At 41.1% G+C, this 21,155-nt stretch overlaps 1 protein-coding gene across 1 annotated transcript in view; it reads right to left on the bottom strand.

Annotated features, from left to right (window-relative positions):
• LOC109031262 (uncharacterized) overlaps nt 1-21,155 on the bottom strand; it is a 599,201-nt gene that overhangs the window by 564,696 nt on the left and 13,350 nt on the right. The window lies entirely within an intron of this gene.

Raw genomic sequence — 21,155 nt, 5'->3', positions numbered from 1 at the left:
GTTGAAATGAGCCGGTCGGGGCCTGGACCGTGGGATGGAGAACCGAGCAGAGATGACGACGTGCTTATAAGGAGAGTTGAGTTAATCCAACTTTTCACGTCCGGGGACGAACCTCGACGACCCCCCCCCCCCCCCCGGCCGCCGTTCCCTGGAAGGTTATGTGTCTACGTTGGGGGGGGGGGGGGGGTTATTTTCTGACCATTGATTGACCCGGCCGGCCCGAAGCCCGACGCTGAAATGCAGCCACCACTCCCAACTACGACCTCGATTACTCCGGCTCCGATCTAATTTATTTTCCGCATGGAAAGCCAAAGGTCCAGAACGGCTCTGTTACCAAACAGAGTTAGAGTATCTGAAAATTGGGTCTTGAAAACATGTATTTTTTCGTGTAAAAACGGACGATATAAAGGTATTGTAGTCGTATTTCGTTCGGAGGCAACAATCGCAACATGTTGGGAAGACAAGCAACAATTTGTCATCGCATTTTGTTCGAAGTTGTTTTGTGTTGTGGGGCGGGGCTTATTTCCAGTATTTAATTCAGTTTTAATTATTTCAACAACATTTGTATATGGTTTTATGAACTCATTTTTGAAATGTACACAAAAAAATATTGAATATTTCTTCATGCTATTTTAAAACTGTTTTTTTTTTTTTTTTTTACCTTTTCGGAGGAATGAGGAGTAAATCATTGTTTATACTTGTCGACGGGAAAAGGTGTCTTTGTTAAAAAAAAAAAAAAAAAAAAAAAAAAACTCAAAATTGAGTGCAAAGCATCACAGCAAAATGTTTAACAAACCTTTTTAATCGTAAAAAGAGACCCAAATATGTCATAAATTGAGTTATAGCAATGGAGTTTGCAGTCAGTAGCGTGGTGTGCTTTGCGATATCTCGATTAATCTGCCATCTAAACCCATGGAGCAGGATCGATAAAGGGTGTTCGCAACGAACACCTTAATAATCGATTATTTGGATCGTGGTAAACAGAAAGGAACCAAGCCACATCATCTATTGCCAAATTTAATTGGGCAATTTAAATTACATGAAAACGGTTGTGCGGATTTATGTGCAAATTTCAGGGAATTTCCTCCATACTAAAGCGAGTTCCTGAAAAGTTTCAAAAGAATAAGTACAAACGTTCTATCGTAATAAATTAAATGTCCCAGTTAAATTTGGCAACAGCTGATATGGCTTGGTTCCTTTCTGTTAAACGCGGTCCATTTATCATAAAATGGGAAAATATAGATAACCGATCATTCCCGCCATGCCACTGTTTGCAGTTCAGAAAAATCCTTAGTTTCTAGGATAATCCCTTTAATATTCTAAACTGCCATGTTCAGATGGGAACTATCTGACCGGTAGTTTTCGTACGGTAAATAACCTACGTGCAACCGTACCGTGCAACTTTATGTCTTCTATTCTTATACAAACAAGAACTTATCCTTGCACAACTTACTCTTCATGCCATCAGTTAGATTTTTCCATAAAGATCTCAAAATCAACTTTTTCGACCCTATATCCAACAAAAGCTTAAACTTCGAATTTGTAAATGGACTAAACAAACGACAAACAACAGCAAATAACAACAAACGACAAACAACGGAAGCATCTTAAGGTTGGATTGTGCCATGGTCTTGAGCGATGAGATTTGCAGATGAGACGCGAAACCTTGCATAGGTTGCACGAAGTATGTTTTTGGCCTACCTTGTACATCGAAGGCGAAATAGGAATGAGTGTGACCTCCGTAACTTCTCTTCATTACATTATTTCCGTGAAATTATGAATTAAGGATTCTAATTCGAACAAGCATTGACTCAGTTCAATAAAATTATCCTAAACATAATATTACACCGCCTCCAATATCTCTGATGGTAATGTGCCACACTTACATCAGTAAATCCATACGTGTCCTTGACTTGCGTCCAAAAGAGGTTACGATGAATGCAATAACGGACTCCCAAAAACAGTCTGAATGAGAGTTGTCTCTCCTTGTCATATGAAGGAAGTGATTTTATGTTTCCAGCTACCAAAAAGTGTTTTCATATTTCTTCTGCCCATTTTAGCCCCTTCCACCTACTTTCCAGGCACGAAACGACTAACGGACTAACGTTCCTTTATCCTTAAAAGTCTGAGCATGGCCTCGTAAGCAGCAGGGAAAACCTGCTTCTTGTACCCAGTAAATGCAATAAAAAATTTCGCAAGAAATACGACAGCATCTATGGTTTTTTCCTGAAATCCACATCCAAGCTCAAAAAAACTCGCTAAGTTGAGGCTGTCATGGAGGAGATAATATGCACCAAAACGAGAGTTCACGCATAAAATTCAATAGAATTCTCCATGCTGGGGCCGAGTAAATTATTGTCATGCTGTGTAATGACTTCTAAGCTTCAATATTGTAATTTCTGGTCCGCAGCCAAAGCAATTTTACCAATATATTTAGCATTATAGTCTAGCATATCTAGCATTTAATGAGAATTTCAGGAGATTTAGAGATACATTGACACCCTTGAAGGCGCAAGCTATCTATTACATTACGCTCTCAATTTTAAGAGCTTCCTTTCAGTTTAGGAGTTGATGTCCAAGAGAACCATGGACACCATATTTTGTCTTACGACATTTTTCGAAGGAGGGTATAGCGATGACCGATGTGCAAAACCACTTATTTCCGTTTGCAACGTCGCAGACTTCCTGTCATAATTTATTTTTCTCTGAAAAATGATTCAAGTCATGTCTTGAAAACACCCTTGATTTTCCCTCTGTATTGGCAAAATATTTTTTAAAATTTCAAGCAACATAGTTGACTAGCTGCTCTTCAAGAAAATACGATAAGAGCAGAGATTGTGACACACTGCAACGGAGATAAGTGGTTTTCCACTTTAGCCATCGATATTGTTAAATTGGAAAGCCCCATTTGCATGCAAGTTAACAACTCCTTGCGCTCATTTGCATCGTATTTAAATAAAAAAGTTGTTTTGAGACTTTATCTTAGCTGCTGGCTAATTTCTATTGATCAGAAGCTACTAAAGTCACAAGACCTTCAAATGAGAGGACTAAACTGCGTTACTAAATCAAAAAGAAAAATAAATGCGGCAACAAACTAAAAATTTGGCCGACTTCAGTAGAAATAAATCAAGTCACGTGTTCAACATAATAGAGCTGTTCACCTCGATTTTTAAAAACAGCCCAAAAACAGAAGATAGGTAAGAGAGAGATGGCTATATGATTTAGCTCTCCTACCCACATTGTGTCGATGAACGACAAGCGATTCCCTATATTTCGATTTCGATAATCATTGAATGATTGAATAACACAATAAAAACAAATGATAAAATATATAACTTCGATGTCATCTCACTCAATATTAACGCTGCCATAAGTTATGATTTGCCTCCTCACACTAAGTCGTTGATTTTATTTTTATTGTGTCTCAAAGACACCGGCCATAAAGTAGCAGATTTCAGTTCGGTTAATCCAGTGCACTTTTTCCGTGGGACATTCCGTTCAAAAATGTGTATCCTTAATGTCCAAAAAAGAACTGCGTCCTCAGAGCAATTGGACTACATTTTGCAATTTGGAACTATAAATTCTGGCTCATCTGAAAAAAACACTTATGTGCATAGGGATACTAAACTAGCTCACTTGAAGAACAATTGGACTGCATTTTGCAATTTGGAACTATAAATTCTGGCTCATCTGAAAAAAACACTTATGTGCATAGGGATACAAATGGCACATGCGTTTTTTTTTTTTAAACCGGGCCAGAATTTATAGTTCCAAATTGCAAAATGCAGTCCAATTAGTGTTCCCTACCCATCAGTTTCCCAACATAGATGAGTGTTTTTAAAAATGAGTCAGAAATTGAAGTTCCTATTGCAAAATGAAGTCCAATATTAGTCAACAGCTCAAAGTCAGTAATCGTTGTTGAATTAAGTACGCAATCCATTATTCGGACATTTTTTTGGCATGAATTCAAAATGGACCAAAAAATTCTTGGTCATGACCGTCAACACGGGAAAAAAAGAGGTAGGAGTTAAGTCCTATCTTGGACTTTTTCAAGTAATTGTGGAAGTACCTCAATTGGACCGGATTTTGCAATACGGAACCACTAATTCTGGTTTTTCCAGAAACAACTTTTATGCCATTGGTTTCTCTATGCAGAGAAGTAATTTTGTGGAGGAACCAGAGATGTGGTTCCTTATTACAAAATGTAATCCAATTAATTGTGGTAGGAACCCAATAAATTAGGTTACCAACCCAAATGTTGCGACACTCCCACGATTAATTGGAAATATCCATATCATCCAACAAATTGGGGTGGTGCCACAATTACAGGGGATGACCCGCACCTTTTTCCCCGTTTCGATCAGTGTTTCACCTTGAATTCCAAGTTTTCACGTGACGCAATCGGATTGCATTTTGCAAAAAGGAACCAAGAGCATTTGAATGTTGCGAGGATTGTTCAACTTAAATTCTTTCCAATAAAACTCCTGAAATAATGCACAAAATCAAATTTACAAAGATAATTTTCGTCTTGAATGTATAGTTCATTGAGAGTAAAGATAAAAGTTGTGTAGATGATCAGTTCATGTTTGCAAGGTAAAGAAAGTTACACGATCTTAGCGACAATGTAATGCTCCTGGTTCCTTTTTGCAAATTGCAATCCAATTAGGTTACTAACCCAAATTTGCGTTACTACCACGATTAATTGGAAATTTCCATATCATCCAACAAATTGGGGTGGTGCCAAAATTATAGGGGATGACCCGCACCTTTTTTCCCGTTTTGATCAGTATTTCACCTTATTTTACCATTTCGATCAGTGATTCACCTTGAATTCCAAATTTTCAGCTGGCGCAATTCACAAACAGCTCCTCAAGGATGCCTCCTCACGGAGGCAATTCTGAGAAAATCACCCACCTTTATGGATCCCGGTGTACTTGTCCTTGAGGACGGTCAACTCCTGGATGGGCCCGAACTCCTCGAACATGGGACGCAGGTGCTCCTCCTCGAGGTGCCGCGGGATCTGTCCGACGAAGAGCTTCACCGAGTCGTAGCCCGTCGGTGACGTCATGGCGCTGTGCTCGGCGCTCGGTGACGTTTTCACGCAGATGGTGCCCTCGTGGTACTTGGGCAGCTCCGTCAGGTCCGGCTTGACGTCATGCAGGTACGAATCCACGCGCGGTTGGATCATCGGAATCTGGCTCGCCGACATCGGCCACTTAGGGATCAACATCGCTTCCGGCTTAGACCCGGAAATTACAAACCGCACAACTTTCAACTTGGAACTTTGGAAACTTTCCGCTAAGCAACAATTTCAAACTTCACCTTCAGTCACGAACATAAAAAAACGAGAGTAAATCGACACGAGCTTTTTCTCCTGGTGAAGCTTTCCCTCGGAAGGTCGAAACTTTTGAGCAACTGTAAACGATTGTATTCGTTTAATCGGTCGTTCGTGGATAATTACCTGGATCAAGCTTGCCCGCGAGTGATTCCAGAGGATTTCACGCACAATTTCACTTAAATGCACGAAACACTAGCAAAAGGCTTCAGTATAGAAACAGAGCCCTTTCGAGTTGCCTTCAAGGTAACACTTATCCGGTGACACACAAGCTAACTTAAAATCGGAGAAATCGAATTTCATGAAACCGATCGCAGGACCGATACAGGAACAGGCACGGCAGCAGTTGGAAAAATTCACTTTAAAAGTTTTATCGTTTCGATTTCAGTAGTTGAGGAAGTGGGTCCGATTTGCGGATAAGAGCCTGAACTGTATTTTTTTTATACGAATCTAAATTATACGAATTTATCTGGTTATGTTACTAATAAAAAATATAGGTAAGAATTTTCCGGAAAAAGTAATAATATCTGTAGAAAAAATAAAATCTCCCTGAGATATGTTGCGATATTTATACTATCTATAGTTGTATCGGCACATTCTGTTTCAAAGCTAGTTAGTTTCGTGTGCTGACTGATTTGAACGAACAAAGAGTTTAGCGTCGCAGGTGTATTTCCTAGCTCTTACTACTCAACAAAATATCGGTTTTATTGATTGTAATTCCACGTGAATGGACGACTCAGGGTAGAATTTTGGGCACGTGAAGCAGAACGATTGAAAGTTGAGGATTAGAGGACGCGTTCAATATGCTTTTGTAGTCATTGGATGTTGAAAAAGAGGGAGCTTGAGAACAACTTTGCGGTACAAAACATAGGTACTATGTCGGTGAATAGCCTAAAAATGAAATATTGAAGCACCGTAAGCTAAATTTTGATACACAATGAATGCTAGTGGTATTTCAGTGAATCGCTTGAGGAAAAGGGCGACGACAACGAACGTAAAAAGGTACAAACAAAGGATAGTTAATGAAACTACGGCGAAATTTTTGTGAGGAAATACCAAAACGGTGGAAACTAATATTAAAGCGGGAGGAGAACGAAAACGAGGACGAGAACGAAGCGGAACGAAGGAAACGGAAAACGAGAGTAAAAACTAAGCGAGGAAAACACGACCGAAACTCGAGAGCGTCCCGGAGCACCACGTGCGCGTGTAAACTAGGCTCGAACGCGCTGGAAAAGTCGGAAAAACACGGGGAAAAATAGAGAAATACGCGGGAGGAGGAATTGCACGGTTCGGGGGAGGAAAGAGGTGAGAAAAAGATGCTAAGGTGGGTAAAATATTGCACAAAATTCACAGGACAACAAGGACTAAGGACACAACACCGAGCACACGAGGACTGAAAGCTCACAACAATGGGCGCGCGTGCGAGGGGTAGAAAGTAAGAACCCCCGCCCTTCATCCCCGCTCCCGCTTCAATTAGAGTAGTACGCAGAGCTTGGCACCCGGGACCCACCCTTCTCGAATAAGTTCAAGGCTGCCTGCGTGAGCCAAGCCGCGCCGTCCTACGGGGGTGTCCATTCATGGCGAAACTACTACCCGTGCTGAAAAAGTCCGCGCCTCGCAAAGCTCGCCTCGCCGCACAGGAGTCTAGCTTGTGCTTTCATACAATGGCCAACTCGTGTCATAAGTAAGTTATACATAGTTTTTTTTATTCTTTGTAAAAATATATGAGTATTTTAATAGAATTCCAAGAGTAAAATGAATCCGATTATTAATCTTTTTGAATACTAGCCATTTTTCTGTTTTGTCGATCATTATAACTTTATTTTTATAATTATTAATTTTATTGATATATTTAAGGCTTGTATTAATCATATATATCTAAATATCTGATTAATTCTGGTATATTTTGTATTCACAGATCCCTTATCACAGATCTTGGCACAATGGACCGCAGTTGCGCTCGTCACAGAATCGTGTTTTGATGCTTTAATCTTGCAGATCAACTAAAAATAATAGGATCTGCCCAAACAGCGACTTTTTACATTGAATATTAACCGATATATCGCGCCTTGAAGAACTCGATTTATGACGTCATCCACCGCGGTAGTGCATACCATGTTATGCACACCATGTTATGCACTACCGCGGTTGATGACGTCAAAAACTCGACTTTTCTTAGGACGATATCTCGGTTAATATTCAACGTAGAAAGTTGCTGTTTGGACAGATCTTCTTATTTTTAGCCAATCTAGGGTAAAATTTAAAAAATAGGCATTAAAAAAACACACGAAATATTGAAAAATACAAAATCAATGTTCCAGCATGATTTTTCTATGTTTTAATTGAACGTTAACAAAATATTGATGAAACACTCAGTTAATATTGGTAAAATACAACCACAGTCAATTAATGTTATCCATCCAGCACTGGCTTAGTATTAAGCCGATGTCAATATTGGGCCAATAAATTTTCCCTAGAAATTCTTCAGAAATCTTAAAGTAATATAGGTAATCTCAATCTTTCGAGAAAATTGCTTCATTTATCGGAGGAAATTAGACAACGCTCGAGTACTACTGCGGTGTTAATCATTAGAAATAGAGTAAAAATGGAGTAAACGAAAAGTTTTGTCTCGTCATCTCAACAATGATTAAAATTTTCGCCGACTTTTAAATGCACGACAGACATTGAGACACTCAAATTATGATTCGCCTTCACTTAAAAGTGATACCACACCATGACACCAGAGCTTCTTTAGTGGTATCTGCGAAAATTGCCATCTCCCTGCTTCACTGACCATTGAGTGCTCTCTTGAATATAATCTGATTCAGGAGTTAAAGGTTCAGCGGACTGATTATTGAAATTGATAAACAAAGCAATAGATAAAGAAGACAAAAAGTATATGGAGAGATCCTATATCGGTAGAAGCGGGTGGTTACGATGGACAAAGGCCGTAGGTAATGTACTAACTAACGGCAACCCCTCGAGAGACCCGATAGTTAGTCCATCATTTACCCCCTTTGTCTATATGAACCACCCATTTCAACCAATAGGATCACTCTATACTCCTAATGTCTTCTTTGTATATAGCTTTGTCTATAAATTTCAATAATCAGTCCGCTGAATCTTTAACTCCTGAATCAGATTGTATTCAAGAAAGCACTCAATCGTCAGTGAAGCAGGGAGATGGTAATTTTCAGATACCACTAAAGAAGCTCTGGTGTCGTGGTTTGGTATCACTCTTAAGTGAAGGCGAATCATAATTTGTGTGTCTCGATGTCTGTCGTGCATTTAGAAGTCGGCGAAAATTTTAATCATTGTTGTCGCTGGTGTGCTTCTGGACATGGATCGTAGGGTTTTGGTCGGAAAATCGGGTGAAAAAAGCCACTTGTGCGGAGCCTTGCCGGCCGGCTCCCGCTGGAGGAGAACTTGCCTATCACGGCCCGGCCGGAGTTTCCCCACGCATCATGAACGGTTTCTGCCTTCAACCGGAGATTTCCCTCCGTGGAGATGTTTCATTCCGTGCTTACGTATTTTCCTCCCTCAACGAAAGTTTCCTCCGCCAAAACTTTTTCTCGAGACGCGGGATGGAGCGGATCATGGTTTTCGCGTCCATTTCAAGGGATATTTTGTTGAGCCGGCTACACTCTTTTTTAATATAAATGTTTGCAACTTTTTTTTTATTTCTTTAGTTGATTGTTTTCGTTCTCATTTATAAGTTTATTGCGCTTTTTTGTGTCTTCGTATTGCACATTTGAGAACTCGATTACTTGTTTTACTAACTGTTCGATATCCCTCGGCGCTATTCTCCTTACTTTTTTTCGCAGAGTCTAAAAAATCGAATCATGAAGAGATTCAGATCTAACCTTAAAACTCTAGCTTTCGATCCATAAAGAACTAATAATAGTAGTACGCAGTAGTTTCACCATGAGCAACGATATAAAGTATTTGATCTTAAATGTTATGGCAATGGTAGAGTGTATTCTTTTTATTTACACCAAATTCTAAATTACATATACAATTCCCAAACAGAGAGAGTGTCTTGGTGAACCGGAATAGTGACCTCCGTTATCGGTAACAAAATTTGATTTTCACACATTAAATGCTCGTATGTTTGTTCAACCGAGGAAATGTATATTAAAAATGTGTTGTGAAATCTTAACTACATCAAAATAAAAAAAAATCTCTTTTAGCCGAGTTATACCATAGAAACGTGATTATTTTACAAGCTTTTTGGGGTAAATTAAAATTATACATGAAAATTGTATATTAAAATTGTATTACTGTGCATCCTCAATGATTCACTTGAAAATTTGCATTTAATACTGACGATCATTATTTGCAAGTTTTATGGAAGACTCAAAAGAAAGTGGATTAGATTTTTTTTTTAGATGATAAATTTTTAGGGAAAACAATTGAAATTATATTCATCGCACAAAATTCCAGCATTCATATCTATAATCATGCATGCAATATCGATGGTGTAATTGACATAACATGTATTTTGATTTACGACCAGGCAGATATTGTGACATCTACTAATTTTTCAATGATAACCTACAGAAAATTATGCCTTGGAATTTTAAGCGATTTTTCTTCATCGTGAATCAAATGATTTTTTTTTTCATCGTCTTTTTTTTCTTTTTTTTAAACTAAATAATAACAGCGGAGATTTTGAAATGCCACAAGTGAAATACATGATTTACAACTTCCTCTATCGATGTGTTCTGACGGCCATGGTTGTATGTCTCAAGTTAATGTGGGTAGCGAGTAGGTAAACTGCCTCTTCCTCTCAAATAACAGATAATTTTGAGATCTATTTCCGTCCGATCAGCGAAAAGGACACAAATCGATTTGCGCTGAGGATCTCATAATTACCCACACAATTTTTGAATCATCAAACAACCATGCGAAACACCACCCGCACCGTGTGAAGCTTCCACCCGGCTTGTTTCGGCAACATAATTCCACAGTGTCAACACCCACGGTTGAAACGAAAACCTCGTAGATTATCCACCGGCGTAAGGGGATGCAGCGACCTCAAGCGGGAAGATGGATCACTACACCGGATCCACCTCTGCCGCAGCCGAGCTTTTACAATTAGGGGTGGCGTGCGGCGTTGCCGATCTCCCCTAATTTCCCCCAAAACAGGCGAGCTTTCACCGCGGAGAACGGGCAATGTTCGGGGGTGCGACATTGCCGCTTCTCCACATTCTCCACCGTGAGGGGGCGTATTTCGGCGTGCGAAGCGGCACTTGTACCGCCCTCCTAAGTGAAAACCCCGCAAGTGTGATCGGAATACTGCCGTGCCAAGGAAGAACGCCGTATGGACCTTCGAGAGTTGCCAAATTTCCTACGATAAAATGTTTAGTTTTGAAGAAAGCCGTGCATATTTTCCCTTTAAATTTTCAGGAACTTTAGGTGAAATCGGAAACAATATTATCTGAGAAATTGGAAGGAAAATTTTCATAAGTTTACCAGGAAATTCGTGTTTTATCAATCGAGATTTGACAACGCCTGAAGGTTCATACGGCGTTTTTCCTAGGCGAGGCAGGATTCAATGCGGGTATGCTGTTTTCGCTTGGTGGTAACTTGTCGCGGTAGCTAGGAGCGGCTCGGAAAGTGTGTTGCACCCTTCATCTTCGACCCCTCCCGCCGCGCGGGATCCCTCATCCACCCTCGCCGTTCCTTCGCAACCCTCTTGTCCCCGCCGCTCCGCCGTGCTCCCGTTTTCATCCCTTCATCAAGGTTCGCGGTTCGATTTTACATTATCTCTTTTTTTGTCGCCCGCCTCTTCCCGCTCTGCCTCTTTCACGCTTCCTCGCGGGCTCCTTGGGCCCTCGTCTTGCATCGCTATCCGAACGCTGAACAGCCGCCGTGTGTCTGAGCCCAAAACCGTGAGATACCTCCTTGTTGTTGGCTATCGGGAGTGAGAGGTTTAATTAAGGTTTACCATGGCTTCGGAGCTGGATGATGGCGTTATCGGAAACTGCGTGACTTAATCGCTGTGTTACGGGATCTTCGCCCATCTTTTAATTTTCAAACGGGCGCAGAAAACTTATCGTCACCGTCCGGTCAAAGTATCACAAGCGCCATGCGACGTTTCGAAATTCTCGCCGCCATTTTATTTTTTTACAGAAAATTTTGTTGGTTTAATCTATTCGAAAAGTTCACTGGATTTTAACGGCAGCACGTGAGCACAATCAAAATTCAATGAAATTTTCAAACAGATTCAACCAAAAGTTTCTCTATGAAAAAATAAAATGGCGGCGGAAATTTAGAAACGTCGCTTGGCGCTTGTGATATTTTGGCCAGAAGGTGACGAACTACACTCTAGAAATCTCGAACCAAGTCAAATTGACCCGACTCTCTCTTCATAGGAGTTTTGGGCTGGTACATACGAGCATTCAATGTAAGGCCACAAATAAATTCTAAAAATTGAATCAGACATCAATTACAGAGAGAAAAAAATTGAGTTTCCGCAGGTAGGAGGAGACGTACTCAGGCTTCGTTTTGGCAGCTGACAATGAGAATTGGGAGTCCACGGCTCACGCTATCGCGCCTTCAATTTTGCAGACGCAACACGGACATCCATCAAGTACGAATAGTTGTATCTCTGCGCCGTCGTCAACGCGCGTCCTTTGCCTCGCTCTATTCCCGCGTTATGTTCGTTCCGTTTGTCTCTTTCTAGAGGCGCTCTTCGGACAGCTTCGTTGAAAAATTTCTGTGTAATAAAATAAAATGCGGCGGAAATTTTTAAACGTCGAATGGTGTTCTCGCTTTGGCCGGAAGGTGACGTTATATTGAGCGAGTGTGGGTGTGTCATTAATGGAAGCCTTTAGGACCCAGAGAAAGTGCAACATGTTTAATGTTATTTCGTAAAAACTCAACAAAAATGCAGAATGAATTCAGACCCTTGTTCTAGATAATTTTTTTATGCTCTCAGAAACAAATAATTCCAATAAGAAAATGAAATAACTGGCAATAAGAGTAAATTATTTAAAATCTTTAATATTGGCTATCATTTGAGGCCCTAACTTATATGCAAAGGCAGCGATGAAAGACTAGTGAATTTCCAAGCTTCCATATGCGTACATTGTTCATACTTCCCGAATAAAGATGATTTTAGCTTGACGTTTTTATTACTCAGAAACATGAAGTTTAAGGTGTTACTTAATTTGTTACTAATTATCTTTTCGTAGCCGAAAATGGGCGGAACATCTGCTTCTTTTGTTTTTCTTAAAATGACGTATTGCATTCGTATTTACATTTGGACGTATTTCTATCAAACGAAACTATGTGCATTAAACATGGCCTGAAACCTTAAGGAATACTTGCTTAGACCGGGCTCAGTCTAATGCACATAGTTCCGTTTGACAGAAATACGTCCATTTGCAAGTCTGCAACGTCGCAAACCTCGATGCGCGTTCCTGCAGTTTCAATATCTTTGTGCAATCTACACTGCCATGTTTCCGAGGAGAGCCCTAATTATTCGCCTTCAACTGGGAGTGATACTATACCACGACACCGGAGCTCGATAAGTGGTATCTGGGAATCGAACGCCTTTAAAGGAAAGGAGCCCATGCGTACAATTACTTTGGACAAAGCACATCGTCGTTTTTTTATAGAAAATGGAACGTAATTCCACTTAAAAGTTGCGAGGTTGACTCAAACAGTTCACTTTTTCACAAGAATATGAATTTTCAATTTATTTCCAAAATTTTGCGAGCAATTTGTAAAAAAATCGGAGAAACTTTTAGAAAAGAAAGTCTACCTATACTATGTCAGAAGAGTTGAATTATTTTTGTCCATTTTTTGACCTGTAAGTGGAATTAATCTCCTCCGTTTCGGAAATGACATTATGTCTGCTTTCAAACCTAATAATACTCGTAGACTTTTTCGTTCAAATGCATTCAATTTCCAGATACATCTTATCAAGCTCTCATGGCGTGGTAATGGTATCACTCTCAGATGAAGGCGAATCGGATACCGATGAGCAGTACATCCATACATAGTTGCGGTAAAATTGCCACAGAATGTGAAGAGGACGAATTGCACAGTCATATCCCCTTGAAAATTGCATTTTTTTGGGTAAATTTTCCAATCTTATGACGAGATTACGTTTCTTCGTCCAAGAAATGGCGTAATCTATACTATAAGCTCCAAGACCTCCTAATTTTGCGAAACTGGTAACGCTTAGTTCCAGCGTTCTACCGGGCCGATTTTCATGATTTTTGCGGCTATCGACGGGCAATTGCCTCTAGATAAGCCAACTCTTTTCAGATTTTCAAAATGTGGCCCAGGTTTTTTTATATTACGTGGTAAAGTTGCGAATTCTCCCATTTAAACAATGTAAATTTATACTTTTTGTCATAGTTCGTTTGAGCGTTCTACCGGGCCGATTTCCATGATTTTTGCGTAAATCGACGGGTAATTGGCCCTAGATGAGCCCGCTCTATTCAGATTTTGGAAATAGGACCCAGGTTTTTTTTACAATCACGTTATAAAAGTGAGTGAATTTTCAGAATGCTCCGAGACCGCTGCCGCTATGCGCGGGAGGATGCGCAGTGGTCGAAGAGGTTGCGCGCTGGGTAGCCTGCGCATCAGCTCTACACTTATCTACACAAGATTCGCCCCTGATTCCTCATTACGAGCGGTGGCCGGGTCGTCAAAGACGTCGGAAGCGTCCACTATATTCATTGTGTGGGTTCGATCCCCGTCTCCTGAAGTTCTTAATTATTACCTGATAATCAATGTTCGTTGTTTTACTGCAATATTTCATCAAGTAGTCATTACAAAACGCGTCCTTTAGACTTCAAAAAAAAATGTTGTTTCTTTATTCATCAAAACCAAAAATTATTTCATTCTAAAAGTAAAGTATACCTCATATCGTAATTTTTTAGGGGAAAAATAAAACTAACACCGATAGGAGGGTAAAAATAGGGCCGCGAAGCGGCCCATTGATGGCGCGGAGCGCCTTCAGGGGGTTGGGCCGCGTAGCGGCCAGGGGGCGTAGCCCCCTAGTATTCCTCTAGTGGCGAAGAGAGCCGTGGTTTCAAGAAAATGGGCTCAGTAGCGTCTGAGCGGAAAATTTCATTAAAGGAAGCCTCCTTTCATTGTCAACTTTCCACCAATCATCCAAAAGACTCAAAATCCTTTGGATGATTGGAAAGCGACGCATTTCATTTTCAACTCTACGAGCGAATCTTTCTAATTCTTCTATCGAGGGGTGGGTCCAGAGGTGATGAGAGGTGAAATCCAGAATTTCACCACTGACTTTTACTCGCGGAATGCAACAATTGGACCTATTTGAGCTGAAAGGAACTATGTTGCATGTAAACCCTACGCACATAGTTCCTTCTAACATAAATACGTCATTATACTTCTCATAATTGCATGTTTAAGGATCTCCTTAAACCCTCCTAAACCATAATGTTAACCATACGGCACCTCCTAGGGAAGGGGCTTTTTCAAGGTACGAAATATGAATCCGCCCCTTAATCTAAGATACAGCTTCGACGAATTTTGAAGAAAAATCGATTTGGAAAATTTCAGGGTTACGTATTTCTTCTCTATCAGCACCTTCCGGCCAAAATATCACAGGCGCCATGCAACGTTTCAAAATTTCCGCTGCAATTTCATTCTTTTGCAAAGAAATTGTTCAACAATGCTGTCCGAAAATTTCACTTAATTTTATCGGCAGCACAAATAAAATTCAGCGAAATTTTCAGACAGCATTGTTGAAACAGTCGGATCGCGTTTAACCGAAAGGAACCAAGCCACATCCGCTATCGTCGAATTTAACTTGGCAATTTAATTTTTTACAAGAGAACGTTTGTGCGGATCCTTTTGAAAATGTTAAGGAATTCGCTTCGTATCATGGAGAAAATTCACTGAAATTTGCACATAAATCCGCACAACCGTTTTCATGTAAAAAATTAAATTAGCCAATTAAATTTGGCAATAGCTGATATGGCTTGGTTCCTTTCCGTTTAACGCGGCCCAATTTCTTCGTAAAAGAATGAAATCGCAGCGGGAATTTTAAAACGTCGCATGGCGCTTGTGATACTCTGTTCGGAAGGTGACGCTACGACGGGAGTAAAGAAGCACTTTAATCGGGAAGACGAAGTGCGAATATTTTTGCAACACGGGGCGACGCAACAAGTTGAGGATTTTCGCCGGGACGAACTCGGGTCTCGGGCCCGGGTGGCGTCGTGCCTGGTAATGCGTTTAGGGTCCTCGCGAAACGTCGAAGGGGCAGTGGCAACGCAGTGGTCGAGCCAACTGGGGTGTGAGCAATGACTTACAGTCTCGCCCTGATTGGATCAGCCCGAATAACTCCCAACTCGACTCCCCTCGCCGCGCCGCCACCCCGACCCAAAACCACTTATCCGCACGGGATTGTCATAGGGTTGCGGGGTTCTTGCTTCCCTCGTCCCGTCTCGCCGTCTCACTCCCGCTATCAGCTCGGAGCTCCTTCATCGAGTCCCATTGTTTTTATTAAGTGTTTGTACTCTTATTTTCCTTTCTCTTAACTTTTTATCTCGGAGCTTTCCCCTCGGCCCCGCGCCCGGCGCCCGGGATAGTTGGCGAATCGCTAGCTTTAATCAGTTCTTTCAGCGGGCTCCCGCGGGAGTTCTCGCCGAGTTTCTGCGCATTGCGTCACGATTTTAATCGAATTTTCCCTCCATTATCGGGCTAAGGCTCGATGATCTTGGATTAAGTAAGCCTTTTTTTGTTGTTTCAAAAATCGACCGATCAGAGAGTCGTCACCTTCCGGCTAAAGTATCACAAGCGCCATGCGACGTTTCAAAATTTTCGCCGCCATTTTATTTTTTCACAGAGAAATTCTTGGTTCACTGAAAAAAATATGGTAGATTCTACCATACTCAGACACCGTGATCCAAGTAAGGTAATAAACGCTAGACTCTATGGTAGTATTTATCATGCCATGGTAAGTATCACCAAAATTACACAGTATCACTTTGTAAAAAATCAAGTAGACTTATGAAAGACGTTACCGGTACCATACTTTCTTTTCAGTTTTAAATCTGTTTGAAAATTTTATTTATATAGAATATAAATTCGCTCCAAGTACAATTAGCATTGGGTATAGATATCGGGAATGGTTGGACACCTTTCTAAAAGGTTGACAAAGCGAGAAATCTGCAACATCGCAACCCGAGGTACAAGTTCCTCTAGTTTCATAATCGATGTGCAAAACGTAAAGAACCTGTTAAAACAGCTGCATTAAACTGCTAGCTCTGCGCTCAGAGCCATTTGCAGAATTTCATTATTAGCTCTGCCTGTACGACAAATGGAATGACACCACACTCCGCATGCAGCATATTACAGCAAAACAAACGCTGTTTTCTAATCCTCTTGATTACTTCTGATTACTTTCGATCTCATTATGCGGCAGAATTTATACGTAATTGGAAGTTGCCGTTTCACTGTGCCATAAATCATTTAATTAGAATGATAATTCAATTATACATAGACCGCACTTTCGATGATAGTAGAGAAACGTCTCACCGACTGCAATGAGTTTAGGAAAATAGACATTTATCACATGCGCATAAAATAAAAAAAAATCATCGCATAGTAAATTTTGTGTAGTAAATATTGTTGCAACCATTTTTTTTATTTTTTTTTTTTTTTTTTTTTTTTTTTTTTTGCGACTTTTGGAGACATAAATGAAGTTGTAAGTAAGCCTTGATATGAGAGGTAACTTTAGGGCTGGATCAGCAGTTCCTTTTGAATCTTTTACCGGATTCAAAACTTTAATATCCGGTAATAAATTGGTTTCCCGTACTTTCATTCAATATACCACTTTTTAAATTTTAAGTACTGAAATAAAATGAAAAAGTGAATAAAAATAAAACTGCAAACTATACGTAATAGTTGTTCCGTTGCTTGGAAAAAAATGTTTGAAGTATCTCTTCGGAGGCTCACAGGCTCATCCGTAAAATCGCGACAATGATTAAGGAGCCCGAATGCAATTATTCGTGCTCGAGGGTTACCCGTGGTGCATATACAAACATTTGAAGGCGCACCAGTTTAAAAAATCACACCACTTTACAGAATCTCCATTTCCTTTACAATCTCAAGAAAAGTTTACTGAATGAATCAAGAAAATTAATAATTCTGATTGTAAATCAATTAACGTTGTGGCAATGCAATATCCTCCGATTATCTTAATCACAACCTACAAATTACAATCATTTGCAGATTTATCAGGATTTATCAGGAGCTCTTTCGCTTGACAGTATACAAGCGGATCCAGCCACTTCGAATAGGAGGGGAAGAGGATGGCTCGGGGGGCCTCCCCCGGAAAATTTTAGAGATTTTAAAGAATCTACTATGCAGTTTGAGTCAATTTCGACATGAATAATTGGATTGCATTTTGCAAAAAGGAACCAGGAGCATTGCAATGTTGCTAAGATTGTGCAACTTCACCCACTGCAAAATAACGATTTACATCCTGAGAAAATATGAAATTTACATGGTAATTTTGGCCTAAATTTACAGTTTTTAGCGAGTTAAATAGAAACTGTTTGGAGATAATCAGGTATTATTTTCCTTCCAAGACAAAAGGAGCTGCACAATCTTGGCAAAATTGTAATGCTCCTGGTTCCTTTTTGCAAAATGCAATCCAATTACCAAATATAAACGCTCTTCCTTCTTCTTTCCTCCGTCCCTCCCATCGTTTTTTCTTCCTCCTTTTTTCGGGCAAACCGGGGGGGGGGGGCACACACCCCCCCTCGGATCCGCCTAAAAGTGACAGCGAAATACAAGTAACATCTTCTCGGTGTTGCCATTCGGAAAACAAGCACTCGATCTCCGAAGATGCAAATTCCTTATTACACCCCAGTTTTTCCAATTGAAGTTGTCGATAACGATTCTACAATCTAGTTAAAAAAGGAGAGGACCATTAAAATCGACGGGCGTTTGTAAATGACTTGCATTCAATTAGCGACTGCAGCGAAGACACTGGAGCGACACCCCCGCCTCCCCGCGAGTTCCCCGACGGTAATTTCGCGGAGCGGGTCTTCGGGCGGGCGTTTAGCTGTTTTTTCACGGTAATTTATATTCATCAGCCTCCCATATTTCCGAATAAACGCTTCACGAGCATGCCGATGGTTCCGCCTTCTTCTCGATATCAGGGCTCCAGTCATCCGAAAGTTAATCAAAAATACATTACTCAGACCCGCGACGATGGGACGGTGGCGGGGAAAGAACCGGCGGTGCTAATATTTACTTGGCGTGAATGAAGGCACCCCCGCGGCTCACGGGAGCCCGCCGCCGACTTCCCCGGACAAAAAAACCGCACGAGTCGCGGGGATGAAACGCACGGGACATCGACCCAAGTTCCGGGTGGAGCTACTGCGTGAGGTATGCGCGTGTTAGGCGTAACGTCACAATAGGGATTCTCTGTAATATAGAATGAATCAATAGGCAAGGCACGAATCGTCGCTTCTCTAACGTAAGGGCTTATCTTGATTTCCGCATGAGCCCAAATATTATATTTCTATATAACATGGTAATAACCAATTAATATCAAATTTAATGATTAATATAAGTATAAAACAATAAAAACACATTAAAATACAAAAGCAAATGGGTTTACAAGGCTAAGGAGAAATAAGACAAACCAGGACGTTTCGGTCCAATTGCATACCCATTCTCAACTGGAATAAAAGCTAAAAAATGTAAAAATTAAAACAAGAAAATGAGCATGCATCTGACCGAGGTAAGAATCAGTGCAAACTGAAAAAACAGAGCAATAAGTAAGTATAAGTGTAAATATTTTAATCTTAATCATTCCCTATTTAATTTTAGTTCAATTGAGTTTCAGTCATCAGTATAAGCATAGAGTTGTATGGATAGGGCTCATTCAAAAATAGAGATACGCCCTTACGTTAGAGAGGCGACGAAATGAGAGTAGTATTAAGACACATGTTTTCTTGCCTAATTTCACGTTAAACACGTTGAAAATTTTCAAAATGAACTCATCAGTAAAAGATATGCGTTTATTGTTCGGCGAATTGAAACCTCCCACTTGCACAGGGCTGGTTCGTCAACAGTCAGGGGTGCTGGTCATTAGGGCTTGGTCTCATACACTAAAATTTAAGGGCCCAAGGCATCTAAGATTCTAGTCTTAGGGCCGCCTAAATCCGTTTTTAGATTCCAAGGACCCCTAAAGAATCGGCCAGGGGAGCCCAGGGTACTGCAACACCGCGACTGATCCGGCCCTGCGTTCGCAAATAAACCGAAATTAACGTAGGTGGAATCGGACATCAAAAACAAACTTATCGCACGTTAATAGAATAGATTCAAACATCAAAAATGTTTCCTTTTTCCGCAGAGCTTGTAAAGTTTTTAAGCAAAAGTCAACTCAGTGAATGAGAAAATGATGAAACGCATACTATACGGCGTTCAGCACCGGTCGTATTGGCTTTAAGTGACCATATGCTCGGTTTCAATCCTCATAGTTTGACTGCATTTTGCATTTTGGAACTATAAATTCTAGCCCGGTTTAAAAACAACGTATGTGTCATTAGTTTCCCTATGCACATAAGTGTTTTTCCAGAAGATCCAGAATTTATGGTTCCTAATTGCAAAATGCAGTCCAGTTTATGTGTAACCTGACTTTTGGTTCGTATGACCAAATTTTCAGTACATCCGGTAACCCAGCTTCCACGTCAACTGAATAGTACGGTTGATGTAGGACACCACCCTACCGTCTCTCGAACACATTTTTTTCCCCAAGTGTGATTCCAAAATCTTAACTTTGAGGTTCCTACCACAAAAGTCCTTCTTACCGTTCCTGTGACAATGGTATAATTTTGATTAAGCTCAATCCCGGCCCAGCCAATTAAAATCCGAGGAATCCCACCCCCCTGTGCGAGGGTGAGAAAAATCAGGCAGAAGCGGAGAGAGAGATAGAGCGGAGCGGACCGATGTAAAACTCCGCCGAGAAGAAGTTGAGGATGCGATGAGGTACTTAATGAAGCGAAATGTGAAGCTATTATCAAACACAAGTCCAAGTTTAAAAACGAATCCTCTAAACTTTAAATTAGGTATTCAAGTGGAAACTTTTAGTTTGCAGTTATAATTCATTACGCTTTCCAAGAGGCTTTTAGCTCGGGCGGAGGCGCGGGATGAAAGGCGGGCGGGGGTGCGCGGGGGAGTGCCGGGGAGGGCGGGGGGGGGGGGGGTCTCGCGGCGGGTTTTCGCTTCGATCTGCGAATTTTAATTCCGGGGCCTCGATCCGCTATCTTTGAGACCTCTTCAGAGCTTGAATTAAAAACCGCCCGTTTCGCCTTTCGCGCTGTCTGTCGCCGTCGTCGTCGTCGCGGCCGTGTTGAGCTGAAACCGCGTAACCGCGACGGGATCCTCCGGGCGGATACGCTGTTTTTGCCGTGGGGGCGGCGGAAGGGATAGCGGGGCCCGATCCCGAATGAGTGCTCATTACCCACCCCGACAAGTTGGAGTTACGGCCTCACGGCTGCATCTGAAAGGGACGCCGCGCGCCGACGCCCGGTGCAGTCGGGAATTCAGCCGCTCGCTTTGAGCTCTCTCGCACCGTTCGCCTCGCCCGTGTTCCCTTCCCAGGTCCCTTTATTGAAATATCAACATTTTATTGGCGTATTGAAGCACGGAGTTTTCGGATGTGGACCGCCCGTAAAAGGGAAAAAACGGATCTAGGGATATGTCCCAGAATGGCATCACATAGATTTTGGCGGAAGTGTAGGACCAGCGGGCTGATTATTGAAATTGATCGACAAAGTTATAGACAAAGAGGACAAGAAGCCTATGG

This window comes from Bemisia tabaci, chromosome 4, assembly GCF_918797505.1.
Source record: "Bemisia tabaci chromosome 4, PGI_BMITA_v3".
NCBI lineage: Eukaryota > Metazoa > Arthropoda > Insecta > Hemiptera > Aleyrodidae > Bemisia > Bemisia tabaci.
The sequence above is the reverse complement of the archived record's forward strand: the minus strand, read 5'-3'. Positions and strand labels throughout refer to the sequence as shown.